The sequence below is a fragment of the Geotrypetes seraphini genome, chromosome 9 (genome assembly GCF_902459505.1).
Source record: "Geotrypetes seraphini chromosome 9, aGeoSer1.1, whole genome shotgun sequence".
Lineage (NCBI taxonomy): Eukaryota > Metazoa > Chordata > Amphibia > Gymnophiona > Dermophiidae > Geotrypetes > Geotrypetes seraphini.
Window position 1 is genome coordinate 40,158,748 of NC_047092.1, and position 12,849 is coordinate 40,171,596.

The following is a 12,849-nucleotide window of genomic DNA, read 5'->3' on the forward strand; positions in this document are numbered from 1 at the left end:
AGGGAGATAATTTTGATGTAAAAATGTGGCTAGGACACATAACATGGACACAAAGCACATGTACGAAAATGAAATCACTGTGCACAGTTTCATGTGCCTGAGCTGATGCCACCCATTTTTGTGCATTCAAAAGCATTAATACAGGAACATCATACACACAAATATACTTTTATATGAGCAATGGAAGAAGAAAAAGGAGGATTTATCAAAATACCCATATTTTTCGCTCTATAAGATGCACTGGACCATAAGACGCACCCACCTGTAGAGGAGGAAAACCCAGGAGGAAAAAAATTCTCACCGCCCTGCCCTGTATCCCCTCTGGTGATCTAATGGTTTGCGGCACCAGACCAGGCAGGAACGCGAACGGCACATGCCTGCCTTCTGCACTGCTCTTCCCAGTCCTGAACCAAAAAAGAGCCATCCGGCGAGGGAGACAGGCAGGAGCACGGACAGGGGACTTAAAAAAAAGGTACCGGGAGGGTGCCTGGGCTGCCTATGGGGGGGTATTCGCGCCATAAGACGCACCCTTATTTCCACCCCCTTTTTGGGGATGGAAAAAGTGCAGCTTATGGAGCGAAACATACGGTATACACTTTCATTCCAGTAAATTCACACGTTTTCCTACCTACAAACCTTTATACGAGATCCCCCTTCGTGAACAGTGGCAAATTAAGATCAATAACTCTATCCAATTGGGATTCTTTATTAGTGGTTCTTTAGGCAGATGAGTATACAAATTCCCAGCAACACTATTCCTTCCATGTCACCCAGCTAATCCCCCGAATAGTAGTCTTTTACTGTTTTCAGAGCACATGCAAAGCTTACTGCTGCTCAGCTTCCTCCAGTCCCTTATTGGAAGCCTGAGGCAGTTGTACCATTGCTGTCGAGGGCAAAGCACTTTTACTAGTGTGTTTTTCTTGTGTGTTGTTTTGTTTTTTTGTTTTAAATCATTCTAGTCATCCTATAAGACTTAAATGGATCATGAAAGAAAGCCCCACTTCACTCAGGAAAAATCAAAGAGCAATGCAGTTTTTCCAATTTCCTCCTGCTCTTTTCACCTTCTAGCTCAGCTGAAACTAAATTCTGTTGGACTTCAGTGCTATGAATCTTTTTTCATAATCACACAAGGTTGTTTTTTTCCCCCGTTATATATCCCCCTTGGTTTATTCGGTTTGATATACTGCCTTTAGCAAAAACAAAAGCTGTATGTTAAAGCACAGGAGACGATAGCAAAAAAAGGAGGGGTGGGGCAGGGGTGTAGCGAGGGTGAGAGGCGCCCCTCCTCCGCCCTCTTCGCCATCCCTCGCTACTTCTCCCCCACCCCACGTGCACCCCTTCCCTACCCCCATACCTCTTGTAACTTCCCTGCAGTGAGGAGCACCACCAGCTCGCTGCCGGCATCGGCTTTCCCTCTGGTCGCTTCCTACACGCGGGACTCGGAAGTGACATCATAGGGAGAGCCGACGCTGGCGCAAGCAGCAGATTGGAGTTGCTGACCATGCTAGCAAAGAGATAGAGATATGGTGGAGGGAGGGGAAGATATGGTGAAGGCATGTGCATGGGGGGAGGGGGAAGTAGTAATATCTTCTGATATTTATTAAATGAAAAGGCATGCAAAACATTTTTTGCATTATATTAAAATATATATACCATCATCCGGTTTAGTCATCAAAGAAGACAATGAAACACAAATTCCAGCAATAAGAAATGAATCAAGAATTGGAACTGAAGATCTTAAGTGCTTGCTTTTTGCTGTTGACCAGATAACTAGAACAACTGTCTGCAGATCTTATGCAGCTTGGAGTTTTTTTTATTATTACTTAAATAAGTCTCCTTTTGCAAATGACAACATGTTTTTTAAAAGCCTATTTTGTTCTCAATATACCTTTTAAAGGTTTTTAAATTGTTTCATATCTGGTCAAACAGATTTTTGAGAAGCTCATTTTTAATTTGGATGGAACGTACACCTGAAATTTTTTATTTTTTTTTTCCCCAAATGTCAACAAACTGCAAGCATCTGTTAATAAAGATCTTAAATCTGTTTGTCCAGCTTTATTTAAATGACAACTGATTCAAAATTACATCTCCGTGTTGGATATTACAAGAACATTGCCCTTACAGAAGTTAGAGATTGTTTTTAATTAAATACAGATAAAATTGAGGTCTTAAAACATTAAATTCCAGTTTTAAAGTCTGAAAAAAAAAAAATATATATATAAACATATACATTCTTGATTAACTTTTAGCACACTTTTTTTTAAGTAAACAAACCAGCAAGGGGCTCTCGGTTCCAGTTCTGGATATTAGGGTAATCAAACTATTAAAACTTGCATTGTAGATCAACTGTGGTGCTTATTTTACAAGCAGAGTCCATGTTTTAGATGTTTCTAAATGAGCACTTAGATGTCCATTTGTGTGGGTGTCCAAGTCCTGATTTTTAGAAAACCAGGATATGAACGTCTAAAACTGAAAACCATGCACCTGGTAAGGGAGGAGGAATGTCCATGTTCTAACAGAACAAAACCATGTTCTAACAGAACAAAACCAGTCCAAAACCACTTCCCACCCCCACCGAGAGTACCCGAAATCCCTTATGACCTGCCATATGCTGATCCTTCTCCTGATCCACCTCATGGACAGATCTTCCTCCCAAGTTCTACCATATGCTGATCTCCCTCCTGACATCCCTCCCATAAAGTGCTGATCCAGCAAGAAAAAAATTCCAGTCCGAATAAATCAGCAACACACCTTCCCCCTCATGGACATACCCAGGGCGTAGATTTAGCTTGTGAGTGTTCCTGGGTGGCAGCATTGCCCCTCCACTGCTGCTTGGGACGGTGCCAGTATCCAAAATGGCACCTCTGTCTCCTAGCAGTGCATTTCACCATGTATGTATGTTGGAACAATCTATTCTGTCAGGCTACTTTCATAATTAATTAGATGCAGTGTATTCCAACAAATTATTTCTGCTTAAACTTGTTCTTATAAATCTTTGGAGACCTCAGCAATGCAACCCCCTTATCAGCTCAAAATGTCATTGCCGACAGGGATTTAAGTACCCAATCATCACCAGTCTCACTCTTTTTGTTATATACGACTTTCCACCCCCACTTAAATCCATTATTTTGATTTCTATATTAGAGCAGGCAGGTCTTATTCTAAAAATAGCAGTAGAACTTAAGACATCCTGATTTGGATGTCTGATTTCGGATTTGAGTGTCCTTTATAAAATGCTGCTCCAAATGTATGCAAATACATCTGATGAATATTCATTGCAGCTAGTGCTTCAGTTGTAGTTACTAGAAATTATGTTCCATTCGTTACCATGGCCTCGACAAAAATGGTGCCTGTCAACGTTTGTAGACACTGACCTCAACCTTCCTACAATCAAATTCATTTCTCAAACTCGTATGATTTAAATCACAGAACAGCATTCTGCTATATGCCTACAGATGCCACTTTTTTAAAGAGATCTACTCCGCAAGCATTCATTCACCATGAGCCCTTTCAAACATTTGTTTTTATAATAAATTATCTTGGGAAAAATCATTGCTGTGATTAAAATTCAATAGAGCCAACATTTAACCCGCTAAGTTCTAGATAGTGCAAACTACGGTATAAATCCATTTTTTATTCATATTGTATCAATTACCTACTATGCCCACCTATCTACCACCCCAATAGACCTTATAGCTACAGGTGACACCTCTATGGCAGAATAGTAGAATTTTGGTGGGTTTTGATGGACTCATAATTAACACCATAGATATTGTGATTTGAGTACTTTATGGGTCTGGCTATTCCTTTCTATGGTTCACTACTAGCCTACTTATTTAGCTACTTAAGACATCTATGTGATGCTTTACTAGGATCTCCCATGCCAGATGCTGCTGTTCCAGAAACAGATATGAACCGTTTTATTCAGATTTTTGTGGGGTAAGAAGGGGGTCAGTGACCACTGGGATTCATTATTTAATTTCTCCAATGGTCATCTGATCAACTTGGGTACCTTTTTAGCACTTAGGCACTTCCAAAAGAGGTCTAGCCCAAAATGCCTAAGTTCCATCCAGGACATCTTGGAAAAGGTTTGATTATCACCACAAGATGTCCAAATTAAGTATGGCCAAGATACTGTCACAAGCCTGATCCCAGTTCCGGTCTTGTGCCAGTGAAGAGCCCCAGAAATTGCCCGGTGAAATTAGTCAGGGCTGATCACTATGTGCCTGCAAGCCAGGAACTAGATCAGGAAGCGCAGGCTGTGTTTGAGCAGGGTTTAGCCCATAGACCTGTGAAAATAGGTCTTACCTCTTTAAATCCACCATCTTGGAAAGGGCTGGCCAAACAGGGTAGAAGACAGCCTCAGCAGAAGAAAGCCCTTCCCCCGAGTAGGGCTGGGTGTGGCACAGCAGCTCTTGAACACTTAGAGAGCTGGCTGTCTAGGAGGAAAGAGGAGTCCAAGGAAGTTCTCAGGTGGAAAGAGCCTCCAATTCCTACGAATGTGGAAATGCTGAATACAGAGCCAGAAGAAACAGCCTTGGTAAACCAGGAGCATGAGGAAATGGACTGGAGTGCTTTACCAGAATTGGGGCCTAATGAAGAAATGGATGTAAGCTGATTGAATTGGGGGCTTGTGTTTTGCATAGCTTTCTTTATGAGTGAACTTGCCTTTTTGAATTTTTGAATGTTTGACTTATGAGACAATAAGTGAATTCTTTGAGCATGCTAGCAGAGGGACGTGTGCTAGTACATTGTTTTGTTTGTTTGGAAGTTGTTTTTTAAGCCAAGATGGCTGCTGCAAGCTGTGGCTTGGCTGCAGCGAAGCAACACCAGCAGTATCCCTCATAGAGTTAGAAAACCCTGAAGGCTGGGGCAAGATCTGCCCAACATTTTAGTGGAGGGGTTGAGGGTTATTTTGCTCTTTGTCCTAACAAGGAGCCGATTTGGAAAATTTGCCAACCTTCTGCTATTGAACTCGGAGGAGAATGGAAGAGCTATAATATTGCAATGTATTGTGTTGTTTTGTTTGTTTGCACTGAAGATTATGGGAGACTGGATTGAGTTTGTTCCATTGCTCCCACAATGAAGCAGGACTTTCCTGGGACATAAGATATATGTTTTTGACTCTTTGACCAGACCAGACTGGTGAGTGCAGCATTATTTTGTTTCCATTATTATTGTCATTACTTTTGGACTTTTGCTTTTCATGCATTTTTGGTTTTGCCCTAACTGAAGGATAAATAAATTTGATTTCTTTCTTTTGATACTCACCTGTGTGAAGCCATTCTGTCCATTGTACACAGAGTAAGTTATCCACAACAGGGACTTCTTCCCTTATGGAGAAGCACGCCGGGGCTATATTGTGGTTGTGGGCTGGTCCCTGCTATGCCCTAAGGCAGGGGTGTCAAAGTCCCTCCTCGAGGGCCGGAATCCAGTCGGGTTTTCTGGATTTCCCCAATGAATATGCATTGAAAGCAGTGCATGCAAATAGATCTCATGCAGATTCATTGGGGAAATCCTGAAAACCCGACTGGATTCTGGCCCTCAAGGACCGACTTTGACACCTGTGCCCTAAGGGATATTATAAAAAAATTATGGAAGTTTGGGAACCATTAACTAAATATTGTAAGGATTGGTTTATTTATATAACTGAGGAAAACATGCACATCCGGGGAGGGGGGTATGTTTTGGCATTAGTTAAGAGGGTTAAGATGGGTTGTTTACATGTATTTTTATGAGGTGTTGGTTAATTGGAAAGTGGGTGGGGAAAGTAAGTCTTGTCTTTATTCTATTGAGTATATTGTGCTGTAATGATAATATTTTATGTAAATGCATCATCTTTTGTGCACAATTGAAGTTTTGAAATTGAATAAAGAATTTTTTTTTTAAAGTAAGATTTAAAAGTCAAACGTGGCAAGAAATTTCAAGTGAGTGATTGTAACTGAAGTGTGAGGACATTAGAAAGAAAGATGTGTAGTAGAGAATGACATGGTGACAAAATTCATCACCGTTCCCGTCCCCGCGGATAACCGCGGGAAATAATCCCATGTCATTTTCTAGTATCTATTTTAACCTCAGTCCTTCTACACCAGCATTCTTCAAAGCAAAGCTTGCGGGTCAGTGGTTGTGGCCATTCATACTCTGATTCTTATGTGAGCCAAGGATAATGAAGCCATTGTGACATCACTGATGTGATTGGCTCTTAGGCACTGGTGGAATGAGGCATTATGACATCACAATATCTGCTCTGGATACCAGAGACTGTCATTCTGTAGTGTCTGTTTCAACCTCAGTCCTTCTACACCAGCATTCTTCAAAGCAAAGCTTGTGGGTCAGTGGTTGTGGCCATTCATACTCTGATTCTTACCTCTCTCCTTAAAGAATGACATGAAGATAGTTTCCCGTGATTATCCGCGGAGACGGGAACGGTGATGAATTTTGTCACCGTGTCATTCTCTAATGTGTAGGTTACCATTATAGTATATCTGAATGGGAAAATCAGCTAGTATTTTAGCAGAAAGCAAAAACAGTGAAGCAGAATTTGAGGTGCTGTAGATGTCTGTGACTCTAAGTTCTTGTTAATTAGAGAAAGCTTTAGGCTGTGCCTTCCTAAACTTTTTCCACAGATAAAAATTGTGGGGAAAAATCTTAGTCTTACCAGCAGTGGAAGGTGTGGCTCACTGGTAGAGCTGCTGCCCTGAGCAAGTCACTCAGTCCTCCAGTGCCCACTGCTTTGAATGCTAAAGCCACAAAAAAGCAGTATACAAGTCCCCATTCCCATCAGACCAAAAAATATGAGTTTGAGAAGTCACAGTTTAAAACAAGAAACATTACAAAATTTCATCTGGTTCTATATAGCAACATCACAGCAATGGATTTAAGTGTCAAGCCAAGCAGGGTTGCTAAGGAGTGTCTTATTGTAAAACATGGACATATACAAGGAGGTGCTGAAAGTTTTCAGCCCAATCAAAAAGTGAATGAGGTGGATATGGTTAAATCATTGATCTGAAACAATGTCAAAACATAGAATTTCATTTCAAAACGCTCTTTTCAGCTACAGTGGCAAAATAATGCTCAGAATTTAGGAAGTTGGTTGATCGGGCTGAGAACCTTTTAGCACCCCCTCGTATGTTATAAAAGTGAGCCAAGTATAGGACAATCGGCCATTGTGACATCACTAATGAGGTTGGCTCTTATTGGCGGAATGAGGGATTATGACATCAAAATCTCAGCTCTGGTTGCCAGAGACTGAAACTCTTCACACTACAAGGGGGTACTGAAAAGTTCTCAGCCTAACCAAAACGAGAATGACGTGGATATGGTTCAATCAATGATCTGAAGCAATGTTAAAACATAGAATTTTGTTTCCGCAAATTGGCCCTTAACAAAATAAGAAAACACTCTTTTCAGCTACAGTGGCAAAATAGCGCTCAGAATTTAAGAAGTTGATTGGTTGGGCTGAGAACTTTTCATCACCCCCTCATATCATGAATGATGACTAACCAGAATTTAAATACCGTATTTTTCGCACTATAAGACGTACCAGACCATAAGACGCAACCTAGATTTAGAGGAGGAAAACACAAAAAAGCTTTCTGAACCAAATTGTGTACACTTCTCCCTCCTTATTCGCAGGGGATAAGGGCAGAGCCGGACCGCGAATGGCGAAAACCGTGAATATCCGGCTCTGACTCATCCCCGCCTCCATTCTGCCTTCCCCCGGTATCCCGGCCTTACCTGGTGGTCTAGCTGGTTTTCGGGGCAGGAGCGATCTTCCTACGCTCCTGCCCCGTGTAGATAGCTATTAGGAAATGGCTGTGGGGAGTTCCCGTAGTCTCTCGAGGCAGCCGTCCAGCGAGGGAGGGGCAGAAGCGTGGAAAGCTTGCTCCAGCCGATACACCACTGGACTACCACAATTTAAAGGTGCCGGGAGGGGGCTATAATTGCTCTATAAGATTCACTTTTATTTCCACCCACTTTTTTGGGGGAAAAAGTGCCTCTTATGGAGCAAAAAATATGGTATATCAAAAGATGGATAAGGATTAAGGGGAGAAAGTTGGTTTATTTATTTATATGGCTTTACATTCCATCCTCCCCATAAAGCTCAGAGGAGATATGCAAAACGATAGGATGGATTTGCATTATAGGAGTCAAAATCAGTAAAAAGAATGCAACTGTGTTTAACAGTAGAGACAGGGAGAGATGAAGATATCGGGGAGTATAATGAAAATGTATGAAGACGGACTGATACCTGCTTTATAGGAAAAAATACATTTTGGCAATTGCCAGAAAGTACATAGGAATGACCTGCTGAAATAAAATTTGTGAAGAAGTAATTTGTGAGACAATCCCATTATCAGACTAAATAGGATTTAAGATATAACTTATAAGGTCTCTTCCTTTGGCAAATGTCACATCTGTTTTGTTTGTTTTTTGTGCCTCAGGTGCAACCATATTTCTTGAATTGTTCACTTCATTACTGATATGAGGATATAGTGAATTGAAAGGCATTTCCCAGCACTACAGAAATACATTTATTTTTTATTTTTTTCATTTGGACAGAAATGAATGTTGTGCCACATTTTTTGTTTGTCTGACTTGTCTGTTTAGATTGCAAGCTCTTTTGAGCAGGGACTGTCTTCTTTGGACAGAAATGAATGTTGTGCCACATTTTTTGTTTGTCTGACTTGTCTGTTTAGATTGTAAGCTCTTTTGAGCAGGGATTGTCTTCTTTGTGAATCTGTACAGCGCAGCATAAGTCTGGTAGTGCTATAGAAATAATTAATTGAAGTAGTAATAGTGTGAAGAGTTTCAGTCTTTGGGAAGCAGAGCTGAGATTGTGATGTCATAATTCCACCAATATGAGCCAACCTCATCAGTAATGTCACAATGGTTTGATTGTTCTGTACTCCCCTCTGCCCTCCAACCCAGCCAGCTGATTAACAATTCCCCTTAGTAGTAGATTAACTGTTCCCCTTAACTGTGTCCATGACATCCTGTTTGTCTGTCTTGGCTGTTTAGATTGTAAGCTCTTTCGAGCAGGGACTGTTTTCTTCTTCTTTGTGACTCTGTGCAGTGCTGCGTGCGTCTGGTAGTGCTATAGAAATAATTAATAGTAGTAGTAGGAGTGTGAAGAGTTTCAGTCTTTTGGAAGAAAAGCTGAGATTGTGATGTCATAATGCCTCATTCCACCAATAAGAGCCAACCTCATCAGTGATGTCACAATGGCTTGATTGTCCTATACTCCCCTCTGCCCACCAACCCAGCCAACTGATTAACCATTCCCCTTAACTGTAGCCATGACATCCTCTTTGTCTGTCTTGGCTGTTTAGATTGTAAGCTCTTTTGAGCAGGGACTGTTTTCTTCTTCTTTGTGACTCTGTGCAGTGCTATGTACGTCTGGTAGCAGTATAGAAATAATTAATAGTAGTAGTAGTATTATAGGTTCTCTCATTTTGGTGAGAGGTACTGGCGCCCCCGCCTCTGTCCAGAGGCATGCGAGGAGGGGGGTCAGACAGCGGGAAAGAGTGCATGGGCACATGATGCAACATTGCCAGGCACCACTATATGTTTGTTGCAATTAGTGTGAATGCATTTATACCTCTTCATTCTGTAATCTTAGTACCTGAATTTTAGCACCATTTGCACACTAACCCCCAAATTCTCTCTATGGCGCCTAAAAAATTGTAGGAGCATGTGGTGCAGTGGTTGGAGCTACAGCCTCAGCACCCTGAGGTTGTGGGTTTGAATCCCACACTGCTCCTTGTGACCCTGGGCAAGTCACTTAATCCCCATTGCCCCAGGTACGTTAGATAAAGTGGGAGCCTGCCAAGACAGTTAGAGAATAATGCTTGCGTACCTGAATAATTTGTAATCCACATAGAATTGTAGGATATATGGAATATAAATGATTAAAAATAAATAAAAAATTGGCATCAATCAAAACGGCGCTTAGTGCTATTTTATAAGAGGCGCTCATTATATATAGAATTGTGCTTAGCAGCAGTACGTGGCATATCATTTGTGCGCACCCATTTAGGCCAAGGAAAATCAAGCCCAATACCTTTGCTTAAGTTGTCCGCAGATTGGGCCTATTCTGTAACAGTGTGCTTAACTTTTAGGGATGCTCATGCTCCGCCCCTGGCCATGCCGCTTTTGAGATTCACTCACTAGAAGTGACGCGTGCCATTTTATAGAATGCGCCTACAAGGCTGTGTGTGTGATGTCTAATTAGTACCAATTAGCGACAATTAGGTGTTAATTGCCCACTACGGGCGCCAATTGGCTTGTTAAACAATTAAGTTGCATGTGCAAATTGACTATGCACATTGATTTGCAAGCACAATTTAGGACGCCATATATAGAATTTGGACATAGAGATGATAAAATATTAGCACCTATGTGCTTGATGCCTAGTATTATTATGCAAATTGTAGTTGCACAGGGGTGTATATATGAGCAGGCCATGGATGGGTCTCACATTATCACATGACTTACAGTATAAATTACACATGTAAAAGTGCAATACGAACATAAGAATAGCCTTACTGGGTCAGACCAGTGGTCCATCAAGCCCAGTAGCCCGTTCTCACGGTGGCCAATCCAGGTCGCTAGTACCTGGTCAAAACCCAAGGTGTAGCAATATTCCATGCTACCAATTCAGGGCAAGCAGTGGCTTCCCCCATGTGTTTCTCAATAACATACTATGGACTTTTCCTCCAGGAACTAGTCCAAACCTTTCTTAAAACCAGCTACGCTATCCGCTCTTACCACATCCTCTGGCAAAGCATTCCAGAGCTTAACTATTCTCTGAGTGAAAACATATTTCCTCCTATTGGTTTTAAAAGTATTTCCCTGTAACTTCGAGTGTCCCCTAGTCTCTGTAATTTTTGACGGAGTGAAAAATCGATCCACTTGTACCTGTTCTACTCCACTCAGGATTTTGTAGACTTCAATCATATCTCCCCTCAGCTGTCTCTTTTCCAACCTGAAGAGCCCTAACCGTTTTAGTCTTTCCTCATACGAGAGGAGTTCCATCCCCTTTACCATCTTGGTCGCTCTTCTTTGAACCTTTTCTAGCACAATATATCTTTCTTGAGGTAAGGAGACCAGAATTGAACGCAATACTCCAGATGAGCGATGCGCCATGGAACGATACAGGGGCATTATGACATTCGTAGTCTTGTTAACCATCCCTTTTTTAATAATTCCCAGCATCCTGTTTGCTTTCTTGGCTGCCGCCACACATCGGGCAAGTAAATACCAATTTAGGATTAATACTGAAATTGCTTTCTACTAACCTAGGCCCCCTTTTATCAAGCCACGTTAGGGGTTTTTATTGCTGGCTGCTATGGTATAAGCTCCGATGCTCATAGAGTTCCTATGAGCATCGGAACAGTGTCGGAGCATTTAGCACTCCGGGCCTTGGTAGAAACCTCTACCACGGCGCAGTAAATGGGTGGTGGTGGAGGGGGGAAGCAAATAAGGGACAGAAAAAAAACCCCAGCCATCCAGAAAAGAAGGGTTTGGGACTGGAACGGGGGGAAGGGGGGATCTTAAACTCTGTTAGAATGAGCAAATATAAACTGTAGTCATAAGGATTAAAGAGCCTAAAACTGTCGGGGAAATTTCATGTGATAAACCTAGGGCAGATGAATAATAAGGAAAGCTCTAGAGAAACATTTTTTGATGGTACTAGGGTGACTTTTGTTCCTGAGTACTGCTGATGGACTGTGCCCTGTCTTGATGTCTGTTCTTTGGGTTGTAACTGCAGTGTTTTAAATAAAGAATTAGAAAAAAAAAAAAGAGAGAGGATATTCACTGGCAGTATCTGGTTAAGTGACACCGAATACCCTTAGATAGCCCCACAAACGGGGCAGAAGCCCCTCCTGCCCGATTAAATTGCTTTGACTATATCGACCCCTTTTAGTTTAACACTAGCATGTTTGCAAAGGGTTAATATTCTTGCACACTGAGAGGAGATAGCTGTGCTTCAGCGGCCAGCAAATATTTCTGTATCCATTCCAGCGTGCATTTGCATTCCGAAATATGAAATATGATACTTTTCTTCAAAAATGTGAGGCTTTTGACTAACCATCCGTATGGCAGAATACCTTCCCCCGGCACACACACAGACACACTTCTGTCACCTTGTAACAGCCGCATTCCTTCTCCTAATCATGCTAACATCTTATTAACTTTCATATATTCCAGTGCTGTGCAAAGGTACAATGCCATGTTAATTCATTGTAGTGCACAGCTAACACAATTACTAATGCATGACTACTCAAATGAGCCTAAAAAGGCCTCTGCTCATGAATGAGATTAGGTTGCCTACAGCGGTTGTTTAACTACTTTTCGCAGCATAAGTCAGCCTGTCCTAAATTCCCTGAGATTATGCCTCTTGTGGTTCCCCGTTTTCAATGGTGACTGAAGATGGGTAAGCAGAAATAAGCAAATCGGAGCAAATTGAAGGTGTGTAATTAAAGGGTAATTCTTTAAAGAGGCGCCTGCTTTTAGGTGTCCAGAAGGTGCCTATTTGAAGCCTGTTCTGTAAAAGAAAGTAGGCATGGAAGTGCATATATTTTAGATGCAACTCACTCAGCTGGCAAATATTCTTTGGTTATTGTAAGTGAAGCAGTTCCATATGTCACTCAATCCATCTATCAAACTGCACTTTAGCATTAATTCAATCTTATATTAATCCTCTTTTCTCCCACACTTATATCCACAATTTTTTGAACATTTGGCATATATCTTATGCAGTCATGTATATGGAGAAAAGACCTCAGTGGCTACACCTGAACAATGTATTTCAGTTCAGTTGATTCCACCAATAAGAGCCAACCT

General features: G+C 41.5%; 1 protein-coding gene across 10 annotated transcripts in view; it reads left to right on the forward strand.

The window, feature by feature from the left end:
- The window catches only part of TAFA5 (TAFA chemokine like family member 5), a 1,062,361-nt gene that overhangs the window by 738,121 nt on the left and 311,391 nt on the right, over nt 1–12,849 (forward strand). The window lies entirely within an intron of this gene.